Source organism: Neomonachus schauinslandi, chromosome 1, assembly GCF_002201575.2.
Source record: "Neomonachus schauinslandi chromosome 1, ASM220157v2, whole genome shotgun sequence".
NCBI classification, from domain to species: Eukaryota; Metazoa; Chordata; class Mammalia; order Carnivora; family Phocidae; genus Neomonachus; species Neomonachus schauinslandi.
Genome location: NC_058403.1, coordinates 34282766 through 34301736, shown reverse-complemented (window position 1 = coordinate 34301736; position 18971 = coordinate 34282766). Strand labels below are relative to the sequence as shown.

General features: G+C 34.3%; 1 pseudogene; it reads right to left on the bottom strand.

Moving 5' to 3' along the window:
* Positions 1–8570: 8570 nt before the first annotated feature.
* On the bottom strand, positions 8571–9585 carry LOC110579748 (annotated as a pseudogene).
* Between the last annotated feature and the right edge of the window lie 9386 nt (positions 9586–18971).

Here is an 18971-nt window from a genome sequence, read left to right as displayed (position 1 = left end):
TGTCATCATAAAGCTATGAATAAACTAAACCCTTCAGGTAAATTATAGATATCTATCTCAGTTTGGACTTCACCTGACAACAATTATGAAGAACACACTATAGGAAAGATTCTTTGATAAGTGCTGTCTTTTGGTACTTTTTATTTTTTTCTTTTTCTTTTTAGTTTAAGGTGTAGAATTTAGTGATTCATCACTTACATACAATACCCAGTGCTCATCACAAGTGCCCTCCTTAATCCCCATCACATATTTAACCCATCCCTCCCACCCACCTCCCCTCCAACAACCCTCAGTTTGTTCTCTATAGTTAAGAGTCTATTTTATGGTTTGCCTCTCTCTCTTTTTCCCCCCTATGTTCATCCACTTTGTTTCTTAAATTCCACATATGAGTGAAATCATATGATATTTGTCTTTCTCTGACTGATTTGGCATAATACATTCTAGCTCCATCCACATCATTGCAAATGGCAAGATTTCATTCCTTTTGATGGCTAAGATTCCATTATGTGTGTGTGTGTGTACTGCCTTTTTTTATCCATTCATTAATTGATGGATATTTGGACTCTTTCCATAATTTGGTTATTGTTGATAATGCTGCTATAAACATTGGGGTGCATGTATCTCTTCAAGTTAGTATTTTTGTATCCCTTGGGTAAATACCTAGTGGTGCAAATGACATATCTGATAAAGGGTTAGTATCCAAAATATAGAAAGAACTTATAAAAGTCAACCCCCAAAAAACAAATTATCCACTTAAATAGGCAGAAGACATGAATAGACATTTTTCCAAAGAATACATACATACAGCTTACAGACACATGAAAAGATGCTTAACATCACTCATCATAAGGGAAATATAAATCTAAACTACAATGAGATATCACCTCATACCTGTCAGGATGGCTAAAATTAACAACACAGGAAACAACAGATGTTCTTTGTTTATTTCTGTATGTGTGATGTCACATTTTACATAAAACCACTGCTGGACAGTGAGAAAAGATAGCATTAACAAGGTACAATCCCCTGCACTCAGAAATTCACAATCTAACTTTAAGTTTTCTAGAATACTGGTTTCTTCTCAGTTGGAAGTAGCATCACATTTTTGAAAATAACTAGAATAGTATTAAAAGTACCTAGCATTTTATAATACTTCCTGTGCCTCAGATTAAAGTGTTTTACCTAAAGAGGCTTAATTAATTATCACAACAAATCCATGAGCTAGGAATTACTGTAAAGTTTATTTTGCAGATGAGGAAAGTAGGGTATAGACAAGTAATTATCATTAGAAGCTCAGCTAGGAAGTAGATGAACCAGAACTTAAAGCCAATCAATCTGTTTCTGGAGTGTGTGCCCTTAACCACTATACTGAACAAACTCTTGTCACTTTTAAAGCATTTGGAGAATGGTTATTGCTACAATTTATTTAAAATCTTTCCAAGCAAGAACCTGTGTATGTTAGTCTATATTGCTAAAGAGCTCTGATTTTGGAGCTGAATGGGACAGATTTTGAATCCTAGATTCATCAATTACTACCTCTGTCACCCTGCATAATTCACTTCTGTTAACTCTAGAAAAGCTTTTTCAGCTCTAAATTACTGGTTATAATAGTACCCTCTTAGCCCACACGATTTCAGCACAGCAATGAGGGGCAGCTCCATACACACAACCGCCATCCCACTTTGATGGCTGTAAGAATCTTCTTTTCAACCTTATGTGTTTCTCCAAAGTGAGAAGAGGTCTCTTACAGTAAACACAAGGCACAGTTTGGAGGTACAAGGAAACTCTCAATCAGTACATGCTTCAATTTCTCATCTTTTGGATGGACAATTCTGAGGTGCATTCTACAGAGTTCTTCAAAAGGTCCCTAATGAGATTGAATGCCAACTATCCATTGTAATAAACAGCTCAGTACCCACCTTTACAGAATTTTCTTTTTTTCCTCTATTTTATTTTCCCTTATCCCTTACTTTCTTTTTTTTCCCCCACCAATAAGCTCCAAAATAAATTACTTATGCACAAGAGTATCTCTCAGGCACTGTTTCAGGATGATGAATGGAAGAGACAAGATGGAAGGAGATAGTCCATGTATTTAGTTCAGTAAATAGTATGTACTCAATACTGACTGAATAATAATACTCTCATTACCTGAAAATTTAGGGCTTTGAGGAACATATGTGTTTCAAGTTTTTAGCATGAATATTTTCTAAAAGAGGAAGCCATGAACCAAAGGGATGATGACTACAAGATTAGTGAATTAAATTGAAACATTCTAATACACAAGGAAATTCAGTTCTGTTCTTACAAATTCTAATAATCATAATCACCAAAACATTACAAGAAAAGTCTGAAAGTCTGAAGTTATTTGCATCATACTAAGCTATAGTGAACTTGACTTTCAATGAAGCTGTTTTGAGGAAAGAAAAGACTTCACTATAAGAGATTTTACTTATTTATTTAGACAGCTGACATCAAGATAAATTTTCCAGGATATCTTAATATAGTTAAGTACGGAAAATCATTTTTGTGGCATATAGTCTGAATAAGAGAATGTTTTCCTTCATTGACTCTGAAATTGGATTTAAATTTACAAACGGTACAATGAAGTTAATTTTCAAGTTGTTGTCACATGATTGTACCCTAATTTTGAAATGTATTATCAAACTGTAAGAGCAACTTTATATTCCCCCTTGAATTTTGAGAATTTTTCTCTTACTTTAGCTTGTTTCCTGTTCTGTTTCTTCTCAGACCACTTTTTAACATTTGTTTGTTTGTTTTTTAGTTATTTTCTAACTTCAAGGAGTTTACAACCTGGTTGGGAAGATTAAAAAACAACAATGCAAGACATAGGACTCTTTATATACTCCTTGCTATAGGAATTAAGAATAGACCAAAATGTAATGAAGTAATTAAGGGTGATTATAAAGATGAATTACTGATCACCAAAGTCTTACAATAAAATAATATATAGAAGATTGAATAATTCAGTTGGAAGGAGAACACGAACAAATAGAGAAAAAATTATTTTGTTTGTCTGGAGCCAACAGTTTGCCCTGTGATTATATTGGTAGAATAGAACCAGATCACTAAGGGTTGTGAAAAACATTTCAAAGAATTAGGGGCTATGTGTCAAAAATTTTAATTGCCAACAATTTCAGTACAAAATGTTTACACATACATTATATATATATTTATTCAAGTAAAATTAAACTGTATCATTATAAATTGTATCGTGTACATTATAATATGACAAATTTAGAAAATAAAATTATTACATACAGAGAAGCTAAGTAATATCTTAAAATATGCAGCTATACATGATGTTACCATCAGCTAGAATTCTATTTACTCTTAAAGAAACTTTTGTGCTTGTAAAAAATATTCAACAAACTCTCATGAAAACTGCAATTTTGGAGATAAATTTTTGTCAGATCACATTGTCTTTTTAGAATGTATATTAACATACTGGCTGAATTCATAATCTAAGTGAAATGTTAGTTCTGCTAGTGTCTTGTTCAACTCAGTTGATTCAACCTGTTACTTCTCCAGAGGAATTATTTTAGACAATATCAACACGTTATGATGATAATTTCATTAAAAATACATAATATAACCTTAAATACCACTTAATCAGATACAGGAAAACCACAATACATAGAAACATATTTAAAGCAAACGAAGAATGGAAGTATCACTCTCATTCCCTATGTATTGTGAAAATCTCACCCATCTCTCACGGTGCCTTGGATATCTTGTGTGACACATACATCAGAATCGGTTTGTATATAACTTATTAATAAAGAATAATTATATATTTTTAAGTCAAGATTTTGATGTAAACATAAACCTGAAAGTTTCCTTCCCACACTGACAGAGATAGACTAGGTAGCCAGGATTTAATGAATTAAAATTTAACATCAAACCTTAGAAGGAGGTAATATAAAACTGGCAGGTGACTATGGCTTCAGACAACAGAAAATAATTATAAGAAATTTATAAGTAAATAGCTTCCCCTCTTAAAAAATAAAGAAAAAAAATGTCGTGTATGATTTGATAGAGAAGTGCTCAGGAAAATAAAAATCTGAATGAGGAAGGACAGTTGATTACCGATTCCTGCCTGAGTACACTTCTCTTTGCCCCCGTTTTCTCACAGCGGTTTTTGTATTTTCATGAAGATTATTGAATACTAGCATGGCTTCGCCTAGATTTGAAAGGAATGTTGAATCTCATCTATAATTTTAGCCTAGGTACTGACTAAAATTCAATGACAGGTGAATTGAAGTCACTCATGAGAAATGTCACATGAAGTATATGGAAAGACATTTATAAGAGGACAGAAGTTAATAAATTTGGATGAACTCACAATTTAGGTTAGTAAACAGATACAGACACTGAAATACATTTCAAATTAAAAGAGGAAGCTTTGAGGAAAATATAATAGGCTTTGACTGTGAGGAGGTTACGTGAATCTGCAATCATTCATTTATTTTTTACTCAACAAATATTAAAGGCTAAATATCCTGGGGAAAATATAATGATAGAAAATCTAACTTTAAGGAAGTTTGGTAAAAATATGAGAGAAATATGAGCCAAGTGCATGTAATCCCAATAAAGCCTACCTCCCTGCAGTCTAGTCTGAGCTTAGTGTAAAATTCAAAGGAATGCCAATCAGTTTAACATCTAACAAGGATTTGAAAGCCTTTTACATATCTTTATTCTTTCAAAAATGCAAAAATAATGTATTATAAAATCCATTATGCAATTTATTATAGATGATAAAAACATATCTACCATATGTTCAAGTTTCCTTTCTTTCTGTAAAGTCTCCAAAACATTCCCCCGAACTAAGCACATACAAAGCCCAAACTGTCTTCGTTCATTTCACCTTCAGATCTATTAATTGATCTTCTGACCAAGACTGTCTGCTGTATTTAAACCTATCAAAGCAATACATATTTATACAGATTTCATGTCCCATGTAAAAATAAAGAAAATATAATATGGAAAAAATGTATGAGTCTACTAATATAAATGGAGAGCATTGAAAAAAATAGGATTGAGAGAAAGATAGTTAATTCAGTGACAAGTGCATTAATGTAAGTTGTTAGCGAGATTCAAAATGAATATTTCCAATGAAGACCTTCAAATGTTGGATAGAACTTCAGAGAGAAGGTATGATTGGGTAAAATAGTTGAATATGTAAGGATAGGGAAGTATTGCTTACCTCACAAACTGTTCTGAGATTGCAAAGGGTGAGAGTTTTGTTGAAGAAGAGACTAGTCTTAGGGCAGATTTCTGGGAAACAACTCTATTAGGTGGATAAAGAGAACGAACCAGATGACAGAAGGCAAGAGGAAAAGAGGACTGAATAATTCTGTGTCAGGTAATAAAAAAGATTAGGAAATAACAGATGGAACAAAGAGATCAAGAAGGTGATATATAGGATAAGGTTATTCTTGTGCTGTGCGTGAAATTTCCATTGAAACATGTAAGAAATGGTATCAGAAAATTTTTCCATTTTTTCAAAATATTAATAACAATTTAGGCTATCAATTGAGAAAAATAAGATATAAACTGTCTACTAAGACTAAAATAAAAATTACAACATTGGAACATCATACACTATGAATATACTTTGAGGGGTTTGTTTACTTGCTTGTTATTTTTTATTTATTTTTTAAATTAAGATTGATTATCAAAGAATGGATGATGTAAAATTACTCCTAAGTAAGTCAGCCTGGAAAATAACATGATCAATTACTGCTCTGACTCAAAATATTTTTATGAATATTTCTGGGAAAGAAAAATGAATACTTTCTCCTAATCTAAGTAGGAGCCTATAGCCAGGAACCTACTATGGAAAACTTTTCCTTATTTTCTTCCTCTGTCTTCAAGCCAGTTAGTTTATTTGGTCTGAGTAAATTTTAAGCTTAACCCAGGTAACTTTGAACTCACCAGATGGCTGAAAATTAAATGTCCTTGGTAAACAAAAGGTCTAGGCATTAGAATGTGAAAAGTTCTCTATTATGGGTCAGGCAATTTAAATACATATTACATTAACAGTTTTTATATTTAAAAAATACTATTATTTTTATTACCTTATGTGCTATGTGTCCCTTGAACTTATAAAAATTTAATCTTTGGTGAATAAATGATGTTTTTACAGGCAAAATGGTTATATGAGTACATTCACAGCTTATACACCCTTTTTTGTTTTCAAGAATGTCATTTTTCCATTTTTTCTTTAAAAAAAAAAGTACTTCCTCTTACCTCATTAGCTTTAAGCCCATTCTTTTTCTGTTTTGGCTCAGTTTTGTCTTTCTAAGTTTTTGATTTTGCCTCAATGGAATTCAGCATTTCCAATTTTATATATCTCATTGCATTGACCTTTAAAAGCTTTCTGTATCCATCTATTTATATAGAGATCAGATTGCCAACTATACTCCAATTTGCAAAGCACCTACTTCTTTAAAATTTCTTCTAGCACCAGTTATGCTTCAGTAATTTCTTTTTTCCCCTATTATTTTCCTAATAATACAGGAGTCCAAATGATTAAGATAACTATATTCAAAAATCAGTAGTTTGAAGACATTTTTTACCCCGACGGAGGTATAATGGCTTTTGCGAGATTCTGTAGTTACTCCTAAAATATTTAAACCTTTTTCATGCATCCCATACATCTCAAGTTATTCTATACTTAAACTTGAGATATCATAACAGACAACCAATTTTTTTTAAAGATTTTATTTATTTATTTGACAGAGAGAGACACAGCGAGAGAGGGAATACAAGCAGGGGGAATAGGAGAGGGAGAAGCAGGCTTCCCGTGGAGCAGGGAGCCGATGCGGGGCTCGATCCCAGGACCCCGGGATCATGACCTGAGCCGAAGGCAGACGCTTAACGACTGAGCCACCCAGGCGCCCCCAGACAACCAATTTTATTGAAAATTGTTAACTAAGAATCCAGTGTCTGTGTACCCAGAAAAAAGATTTTTGTTTTGGGTCTAATCCACATATCCTTATTTTACCAGTCTTCTTTGCAGCAAGTATAAAGAATTTTTATTACTTTCAAATGCTATTTCTTATAGAATACCTTTTCTTTTGTTTTATAAACAAATTCATTTACTCAAATAAAAAAAGAAGTACTCAACTAGTCTTCAACTAATGCATTATCTTTCTGCTAAACAGAGTTAAGACTGTGAACTTAAAAAAAAAAAAAAAAAGACTTGAGAAATAATAGCTAAAATTTAAATTGCCACATTTGACCCTTACATCAAAAGTCCCAAAACTTTTACTCTTCTAGATGAGGGGAAACAATATATGAAAACAGCATAGTTCCTAAAAATTCATTAATTTATTCACCCATTTAATAAATTGTTGTTAAACATTTCCAAACAATCCAACAAATAAATGTACAATCACTTGATGACAAAAGTGTCATAGGGGAAATGATGATGGTTCCATGAGACATTGTTTCAATTCTGATTCCTTTTGGGAGGGAGAAGAGGAATGCCACCTCTAAAATGTGGATATTGGTTTTGGATTTGGGAAGTAAACTTATTACCTTAGCAAAATTATCACAATTACATTTCCTTACACAAAACTCATATTTATATATATATTTTTTAAAGAATTTATAACACAAGGACCAATAACAAAGGTTAAAAAAAGAATAGAGTAATGTCATATTACACAGGATTCTTCCAGCTGCAAGTACGAGAACACAATTCTGAATAGGCTGAAAAGCAACAGAATGTTAATGATTGAGATCCAGGTGTGGAATTAGACTCCCAAGGTTAGTGCCCTGGCTCCTCTTGTGATATCCTGAACTAGTCACTGTGTGGTAGACACCATGATGCCCCACCCAAATCCCCATTGCTGAAGGGCTTGAGTTCCCAGTGGAGAGTGCCACTGGCAGTAGCCTTTAATTGTTAGTACTTTTTTTTTTTTACTTTTTATTATTATGTTATGTTAATCACCATACATTACATCATTAGTTTTTGATGTAGTGTTCCATGATTCATTGTTTGCATATGACACCCAGTGCTCCATGCAGAATGTGCCCTCTTATTAAAGACCCATCACCAGGCTAACCCATCCCCCCACCCCCTCCCCTCTAGAACCCTCAGTTTGTTTTTCAGAGTCCATCGTCTCTCATGGTTCGTCTCCCCCTCCAATTTCCCCCCCTTCGTTCTTCCTCTCCTGCTATCTTCTTTTTTTTTTTTTTTTTTTAACATATAATGTACTATTTGTTTCAGAGGTACAGGTCTGTGATTCAACAGTCTTACACAATTCACAGCGCTCACCACAGCACACACCCTCCCCAATGTCTATCACCCAGCCACCCTATCCCTCCCACCCCCTACCACTCCAGCAACCCTCAGTTTGTTTCCTGAGATTAAGAATTCCTCATATCAGTGAGGTCCCCTTCTTCAGGGGGTCTGGGATGGACACGGTGGAGGTTGGGAGATTCTCAGTGTCTTGGGGGATAAATTGGGGCAGGAACTCCCCAGCAGCTGAGGGCCTTTCTCTTCCTCTTGCTCTCAATGGGGCTGGTGGTCCAGGGGGCTCTTACTCCTTGGAGGCCATGTGGACCATAAGGTCCACCACCCAGTTGCTTTAGCCAAATTCATTGTCATACCAGGAAATGAGCTTGACAAAGTGGTCGTTGAGAGCAATGCCAGCCCCAGCATCGAAGGTGGAGGAGTGGGTGTCACTGTTAAAGTCGCAGGAGACAACCTGGTCCTCAGTGTACCCCAGGATGCCCTTGAGGGGGCACTCTGATGCCTACTTCACCACCTTCTTGATGTCGTCATATTTAGCAGCTTTCTCCAGGTGGCAGGTCAGATCCTCCACAGATACACTGGGGGTAGGGACACGGAAGGCCATGCCAGTGAGCTTCCCATTCAGTTCAGGGATGACTTTGACCACAGCCTTGGCAGCACCAGTGGAAGCAGGGATGATGTTCTGGGCAGCCCCTCGGCCGTCCTGCCACAGCTTCCCAGAGGGGCCGTCCACAGTCTTCTGGGTGACAGTGATGGCATGGACAGTGGTCATGAGTCCCTCCATGATGCTGAAGTTGTCATGGATGACCTTGGCCAAAGGAGCCAAGCAGTTGATGGTGCAGGAGGCACTGTTGACAGTCTTCAGGGAATTGTCATAGTTCTCATGGTTCACACCCATCACGAACATGGGGGCATCAGCAGAAGGAGCAGAGATGATGACCCTCTTGGCCCCGCCCTTCAAGTGAGCCCCAGCCTTCTCCATGGTGGTGAAGACCCCAGTGGACTCCACAACATACTCAGCACCAGCATCACCCCATTTGATGTTGGTGGGATCTCGCTCCTGGAAGATGGAGATACTTTCCATTGATGACAAGCTTCCCGTTCTCAGCCTTGACTGTGCCATGGAATTTGCCATGGCTAGAATCATACTGGAACATGTAGACCATGTAGTTGAGGTCAATGAAGCAGTCATTGATGGTGACAATATCCACTTTGCCAGAGTTAAAAGCAGCCCTGGTGACCAGGCACCCAATACCGCCAAATCCGTTCACTCCAACCTTCACCATCGTGTCTCAGGGACGCGGCTGGCACTGCACCAGAAGATGGGGCTATCTGTCCAATGGGGAGGAGCAGAGAGGCTTCCCCTTTCTTGATTGGATCATTTGTTCTTTGGGTGTTGAGTTTAATAAGTTCTTTGTAGATTTTGGACACTAGCCCTTTATCTGATATGTCATTTGCAAATATCTTCTCCCATTCTGTCTGTTGTCTTTACTTTTAAGGATTGCCTCAAGTGAAAAATCTACCCTGTCTAAAGCCACACCCTCTCCCCTAGGTGGCCAACATCTAAACACTGAGTAAGTGGGCTATAAAGAACCGTTTGCAGCAACAGGACATCTTTGAAGTAACATCATAGCCCCAGAGCCCCAGGAAACTCCCAAGAGTCTTTAGACCTTCACAGCAGCTCACCTTCTCTCTCTCCCTACTTCTGCTTTTTTCCCTTCCCTTCCGTAGGTATTGGTCCAAGAACACAGTTTAAATACTTGGGATACCAAACTCCACCGGAGGGTGTTTCCTGGGAAATCCAATCGGTGACAACTTTCCTCTCTAAACTTCTATTTTCTCATCCATAAACAGAGAATAGTAGAACCTTTCTCCCTGGATTGTTATGCAATTTCATTGAAATATTCACAAAAGGTACTTAATCTTGTGATTTACATATAGTAAATAGTGTATACATTTTATCTATGACGATAATGATTATGATGACTGGGAAAGAGAAATGAGGTGGACAGGCATGGTGTGATTTCAGTATTCCAAATGATGTCATTATGGTCTATCACTTTCTTGCTCCCTCCAGTTTAATTTTTTTAATAAACAACCACATTTTCCCAGTTAGCTTTGTGTGTTTGCCTCATTGGCTCTTATTACCAACCAGTACCATCCCTGTGGTAGGAAGAGACCAGAAGTGAACTGAATGATAAAATAAATCTTTCTCTCCCCTTCAAGAGGGATGCCCCTTGATTTTAAGCCCTGGCCTGATTCTCATAATGTTACTTATTATCCTCCAGACCAAATCTACCTGGCATATTGACAGTGGTCAAATTTTTACTGAAAATTAGGCTTGTGTACTTTTTGAAACGTTCATCTTCCAGAAAGAGTTAATTCCTTACATAGTTTAAAAGATGAATGAAACTTTTTTTTTTTCCTCAGATCTCCTGAGAGTAGACACTGACAAGGAGAATAAAGAAAGAGAAATGAAGGTCACCACAGGGAAGGGCTGGAAATAGGGAGAAGAAAAAAGAACCAAGAGGCTTAAAACTCCTGAAGATACATGCCCTCTACTTTATAATACTGCACTGGGCCAGTGTTGCATCACAATGTCAAATATAAATATTTGGGCATAAATATGTTCTTCCTTAAAGATGACATCAAACTGATATTATCATTATACAGTAAAGTAACACAGTCTCTGGCCATAGAAAGTTGAATTTGTTTTAACAAACTCTCCTTTCAAAAATAAAAATTCCTAACTTACAAAATATTTTTATCTTGGACTACAGTGCTTTGGCTTTCTACCTAAGTAAATCAGGTAACTATCAAGTAAATTCATTATTATTTCCCTAATTTCCCATTATTGGACAGTTTGATTTCTTCCACTATGCACAACTGTAATCAATACTTAAGCAAGTATTTTCGAACACACAGTCTTTCCCATTACTTTTTAAAGATAAAGGCCTAATAAGATATTGTTAAATAAGAGCTTTTTAAAACTTGACAGTGAGATGAGAAAACCTGTGTGTAAGTAAAGCTTCCTAAGACATTGGAGTGAAAGCACATAAGCTGTCCCATACTGTCCCACAAGCTCAAATGTTGCTTGCCATTAGTATGCCTGTAAGCTATGCTCCTTTCTTCTGCAGTCGCCTCCTGCAGTCTCAGGGCATGATTTCCCTCAATCTGATCCTGATCTTCCCTATGGCACTTAATTTCCAACCATGGGTACAGACCTGACCCTCAGCTTCTTTCAGTACTACACATTTCACTGAAAGCTTAGAAAAAACACAAGTGAATTACAACACAGATATTTTTAAATGTCACATTCAATAGGACTTCCTTAAGAGTTCAAAGGCTCAATCCCTTCTACAGCATTTTCCAAAGGCATGCAATTTATAACCCAGCTCCTGGCTCGCTTCACTGTGGTAGAGGGAAAACAATCCCATCAGGTCAGCGTTCCCATTCATAGCGAGGAAAGGCCTGGGCATTCCCTCCTCCTGTTATGGTTCAAGAACCTGTCACTCTAAGGTTTAGAGAGAAAGTCAACTCTTCACCTTCCCAGGAACATAGTCCTACTATCAAGGTACTAATGCCCTAGTACTAGAGGATTTGTTTTGGATCCCAAGAAATTTTCAGGAGACAGTAAATACCACTTTCCAGCCTCAAGAGTATGGTTTTAAAAGGAAATTAAAAATTCAAAGTCCAGTCTCAAAAATTTGCAAAGGGTGGGTTATATTGGATATGAAATAACTTCACATATGAGACTTAACAGAACAGTCCATATTGCACTGCATCAAGCTTTGTTCTGCTTCTATTCAGTTTGCTCCAGGCATTAGGTGAGGAGAAGGTATGACTCTACGTCTTCTGCTAGCGCCCCCCCCCCCCCATATGATGGCTCAAGCAACAGCACCACAGAACACTGAATAGCATTTGATCATACACAATCATGGCAGGTTTGGGGAGAGGAGGTTATGATTCCGTATTTAAGAACACACGTATATAATAGGAATGTAATCTACAGAGGGAGAATTGCTTAAAAGTATGAAACTAATTTTTATTGCTAAACAGAACTCCATTTCTTAAGAAGATTCTTCATTAATGTTTAAATTTCAGACACTTAAATGATATCTCAAAAGCTTTCTCAAAGAACAGGCACTTGATGAGCTCCAAAGTTAAAGATCTACTCATAGAAAACAGAAGATGCTTGCAACTTCATCTTGAAAGAGTTCTTTTCTATTTTTTGCTGCTATTCCTGACAATGTTTAAAAAATAATAATGACAACAATAATAATGAAGATACCTTGCTATATCAGGGCTCTTCTGTGCAGATATATACGTAAGAAATTTGAAGTTTCAAAATGAATAGCTGTCTGGAAACATTAAGTAAAGGTGATAAAACCTGCATAATTTGAATAAACACTGCTGAGGATTCCAATATATTACAATGTTTTAAAAGGTGTTATTTACTTACTTGAGGACCAGTTGGGTTAAACACAGTTCTTGGGCTTTTTGTGTAAGCTACTGTCGTCAATGAAAAATTTAAGGCAGATAAAGATTGCTCACACCCTACCAAAATCTTACTGCTAAATTATAATTAAAATACATTTCAGACCAAAGTTTGCCACATTTATTTTTACCAAACATTCAAACAATATTAGCAAGCAAGTTTAAAGAAATAATAATATATAAAGAAATAATAGTATATCTTGTTCTATATACCAGATGAAGTTAGCTTTTGATCATTTTAGTTGCTCTGACCACTACCTTGCATTAAAGATTTATTTATTTTAGACTATCCAATGCTCTAAAAGGAAGATTTTTATTACATTTATAGTTGACATCAGGTATGCAGCATCTTCCACATTTGCAGCCAAAGAAAACTGGGAATTTAGTTTGGAATATCATCTTTAAAGATACATGCTATTTGCCTAGCAGAATTATTTGTTCCTTTCATGCAGTGTGGCGAGTGTCTCTAGTTATTTCAGTCATGCACATATGTGGGATCCCATTCATTTCACAAATAATTGAAAGTTCATTTCTAACACTTGTTATACTAATTAGCAAAATTGTGGCTCTTGCTTGAGATGTAGATATAGATTGCAAAAGCAATTTGTATAGCAACCTCTGGATTAAATACTAGATAACTATTTCTGAAGTATGATTGCCTTTATGATGAATCTTGAAATCAGGTAAAGTAAATCTTCTTCCTTTGTTCTTTTATTCAAAGTTGTTTTAGCTATTCTAGGTCCTTACATTTCTACATAAATATTAGAGTCAAGTTATCAATTTCTACAAAAATGCCTAATGGGATCTTGATTTAGACGGCTATGAGACTAAACATTAATTTAGAGAAAATTGACAGTTGAGCAATATTGAATCTTCTGATCCATAAATGTGGTGTGCATCTCTATTTATTTAGATATTCTTTCATTTCTCCAAGAAATATTTTGCAGTTTTCAATGTATAAGTTTACAATTTTATCATGTTTATTCTAAAGTATTTCATATTTTTGATGCAGATGTAATTTTATTGAATTATTTAAGTTTTCGAGTATATGCTGCTAGTATATAAAAAATTATTTTTTATATATTGATATTTTATCTTGTAAAATTATTAGCTTAAACTATAGTAATACTAAAATACTTGTTATTTTAGCAGAGTTTTTTTGTTGTTGTTATTGTTTTGTTTTGTTTTTTGCTCATTCCCTAGGATTTCTACATAGATGACTTTTTGAGAATAAAGATAATTTTACTCCTTTTACCCAATCTTAATGGCTTTTATTTATTTCTCTTTCCTTGTTACATTATAATATTGAATAGAAGACTTCAGAGCAAATATCTTAGTTTTTTTTTTCTTTTTTCCTTTCCTTTTCTTTTTTAAAATTTCATTTTTATTGAGGTGTAATTGACATATGAAATTGTCAGATAATTAAAATGTACATTGTTGTGTTTTGCTATATGTATACATCATTAAGGATTCCTCCTAACTACTTAATGAACATGTCCATCACCTCACATAATTGTCTTTTTCAAAGAGTACACTTGATATTTTATTTATGCATTTATTTTTTTCCTTTTTACATTGGGCATGATTTTAAAAATTTAGTGGCAAAATTGTTTATTGAAAGTAATTAACAGCTTCCATATGTAGGCATACAACTAAAATACCTATCATCTTTCCAGCCTTTAAAAAGAACAAAATTAGCTTAATTGTTGCATTTCTATCTTACTAAAAGGAACATAATATTTTTAAATGCTTAAATATCTTCTATTGCACATGCCAAAAAACAAGTGGCTTTAAAAGTGTTTTCTCAGCTCCATGTTTGTAGTTCAACAACACCCAGTGTTTCTGTTCAATTCCACTACTCAGTATAAATTTACAACTTCAACCTAGTATTTACTAATTATCCACTACCCTGACATCTAATTTTTAAAAATAATTTGAATTTCTAAATCACTTCAAAACCTAATGGAACTCAAATGTTATTACAGCTGAAACCACTTAATAGGGCCTTGTTAATAAAGACAATCTAGTTAAATTAGGCACTTTCAGTGAACATATTTTATCTTGGCCACTTGATGTAATCCAAAATAATAACGATGGCTAATAAGTATGGCCTGATAACAGGGACATTTACTCCATTAACCATTTGCCTGGGCTGTTCTGATTTTTCTGTTTCAGAGTTAGCAAGAGTCGCTGATTTGAGAGCTTCTATTATAAATTCTGATTTGTGGTTTATATGAAGGAAAATAAGTGCCTATAATACAGTGATATCAGTATAAATAACTATGTGTACAAAATCATGTCCAATAATATAAACCTTTATAACCTTGCCCAGAAAACTAAAACTAGATCCTTTTCATAATGACCATTACTATTTTTATTTTAGTTCTATTAATTATCAGAACTGAAATATCACAAATTCTCATTAACATTATATTACAGGTTTGAAACACTTTGCAAACTGTATAACATTATCATCAGTTTTAAGGCCCTTCAGAAAAAATACTATAGGCTTATAGAGCAGCAGACATTTTTTTTTAAAGTTATCATCAACATTTAAAAGCAATGTGTCTTAGAGGGTTTTTTTGGTGGGGGAGGGGCAGAGGGAGAGAGAGTGAGCAGGCTCCACGCCCAGTGCAGATCCCAACATGGGGCTCAATCTCATGACCCCAAGGATCATGACCTGAGATAAAATCAAGAATCTGAGGCTCAACTGACTGAGCCACCCAGGTGCCCCTTAGAGTTTGTATCTTTTTTCTATTCATCTCCAATAAAATTTAGTCCAACACTCAGCAGTTTCTCTAAACAGTATGACACATTAAGTGTTTTATATATATATGTATATTCTGTATAAGAGAAATAATGGAATAATTTCATTCATAGGTCAAAAAAAATTTGTTCAGTATCTTTATGGCATATCAGTTTCCTTATTCCAAAGTTCTTAAATCTTTAGACCAATTTGCATATCCAATACCTTACCAGCACCTTTCTTTTCATTTATTTATTCAATATTTATCATATACCAATTACATGTCAAATATTATAATATGCTTTGACACAAATATGAATTGCACCATATTTTCCATTGTCAACTTGGCATTATCCTGCCCATTCTATATTCTGTCCTGTAGAGAAGCCCAGAACTACATTTGTCTGAATTCTCTTACACTACTATTCTGGGTTGGATCTACCAATGAGGGCCTCTCTCATGAAATCTTTAGGAGGAAAATAAGCCATTTTTCTACAGTTGCCACTGTGTTCATGCAGTTAAGATTATCTATATTGGCTTCTCCTGGCTTTCAGAGGGACCTTCTAGAAATCACACATTATGATCAGGCAGCTAATATCGCTAATGTAGACTTCCCTTGGATTCCAAGTTAGTAAGGTAGGGTCCTCTGGAAAATCACTCACCCCGGTGGTGGAGGTGGATGACACTTCTAGAAGTAACCTACCATCATTTCTTTCACTTAGGATATCTTGGAAATGGTTTTTCTAATCTCATGCCCCAAACCTCCCAAAATTTGAATAACGTTCTAATTCCAGGCTAAATCATTTTTTCTACTTCCACTTTTGGCGAAGATAGAGCAACATGTAATGAATTTACCCTCTCATCAGAAACAAATAAAAAAACTGAATACAGTATGGAATATGTTTTTTTAAAAATTGGATAACAGCCAGTCCAAAACAATAATCCCTGAGATATAGAAAACAAGCTGAGTCCTCAGATTACCCCCTTACTTCTTGAAGAGAATTTCCAAGCCACAGTCCAGGAAAGGAAAACACAGATGGAGCCTGGTGATATCCCTGAGTCGAAAATATAAAAGTGTTCTCAAAGGCGTTGGTGGCTAGAGTTTGCAAGCTAACATACCAGATAAGAGAGACATACACAGAGAGGCTGCTTCAGAGATCTACAGAGAATCCCTGCTGAGTCTTCAGTTTAGTACTGATGAATGAATGTGCATGAGGAAACTACTCAAAAACTACCCAAAAGGAACAGGTGAAGCTATCTGTAGCACCTACGTAGGGCTAGGAATAGTTTTTGCTACCACCAGCCTGAACTGAAAAGTCTTGTAATTCACAAAACTCTGTGGGGAGTACTCAGAATGATATTTTCATGATACTAAGACCTTAGAAAGAAAGGCCTACACACTGTTATGGTCCCACCTTACAAAGTTTAAAAGCAAGCTTCAAAAGGGTCATACTATTTTCAAATAACTTAATAGTGTTCCAGAACAGAGAGCATTCAAATACTTATAGGAATACAAAACTATCCAGCACATAAAAGGTAAAATTTATGTTGTCTGTGTTTGAATAAAAAAAAGTATTAGGCATTAAAAAGGGGGTGGGGTATATGACCCTTAACGAGGGAATAAATCATATAACTGATATGGACCTGAAAATAACACAGGTTCAGATGATTTCACTGAAAAATTCTATCAAATACTTAAAGAAGAAAACATAATTCCACACAATATTTTTTTAAAGGAAGGTATAGAAAAAAAATAAGAAATGAGCAATAAATAGGACAAATAACAAATAGTAAAATGGTAGAATTCCAACCATATCAATAATCACATTAAATATATGTGGCCTAAACACTACAATTAAATAATAGAGACTGTAATCTGCCTATAAGAAAACAATTTTAAGTGTAAAGAGAATATAAGTTAAAAGTAAAAGGATGGAAATATTAACCATATTAATGCTAATCAAAAGAGTGGTACCTATATAAATATTAAACAAACCATATTTCAGAGTGAAGAACATCCCTATGGATAGAAACAAGTATTTGGTACGTTTGAATGGAACAATTAATCAAGAGGATATAGCAATGCTAAACATTTAGGCATCCAATAAGAGAGATTTTAAAAACATGGTAAATCTGGTAAAACTGAAAGGAAAATAGAAAAAATTCACAATTATAAAAGATTTTAAAATTTTTAATATTTGGTAGAACAAGCTAACAGAATTTAGAAAGAATACAAAAGACTTGAAGAACACTACTGACTTGACTTAATTTATATTTATAAAACATGTCAATCAATAATAGTAAAATATATATTTTTTTCAAATTCACATAGAATACTTAATAAGATTGACCATAAAACAAATTTTATAAATGCAATACTAATCAAATCATATAAACTATACGATATAACTATCAAGAGAGTAAATAAAAGGTCAAAACAGAATGATAAATAAAAATGTACCCTTCTTAGAAACTAATTAACAGACATCTAAATAATATGGATCAAAAAATCAAAAGTAAAATTAGAAAGTATTTTGAACAAAATGCCAAAAATAACAAAATACATAGAATTCTGAGGAATACAAATAAGACAGTGCTTAGATAAAAATTTATAGCAATAAATGTCTATATTAGAAAAGAAGAAAGGTCTCAAATCAATGCCATCAAATTCAATCTTAGAAACTAGAAAAAGAACAAAATCAAATTAAACAGAAAAATATTAAGGAAATAAAACAATAAATGAGACAAAAAATAGGAAAACAATAGAAAAAAACTCACTGAAACCAAAACTGATACTTTGAGAAGATCAATGAAATTGATAAATTACCATTCAGACTGATTGAAAGAAATAGATACAAGTGGCCAGTATCAGGAATAAGAGAAGTGATTAACTAAAAATTTTACAGGACAAAATGACAATAAACTAATAAGGAAATAAAAATATAAACAATATGACAATATAAATTAGACAGCTTAGATGACATGGACAAATAATCAAAAGGCATAAACTACCAAAACTCACTCAAAAAGAAATATATAACCTGAATAACCCTATATTTATTAGTAAAATTAAATTTTCAGTCAAATACCTTTTAAGAAAAAACTTCAGATAACTTCACTATTGAGTTATACTACAAATTTCAGGAAAAATATAATATCAATATTTCACAAACTTTTCCAGAGAATTGAAGGGGAAAAACACTTCTTATCTATAAGGTGAGCACCAAAACCTACTCAACATAAACTATGGAGTAATAGCCTTGATGAACATAAATGCAAAACAACAAAATTTTAGCAAATAGAATCCAAAAAATACCTGAATAGAATAATATATCATGACCAATTGAAATTCATCCCAAGAATTCAAGGTTGGCTTAACATTAAAAAAAAAAATCATATTAACCATATAAACAGAAGATAAAAGCAATTACACATGATCGCCTC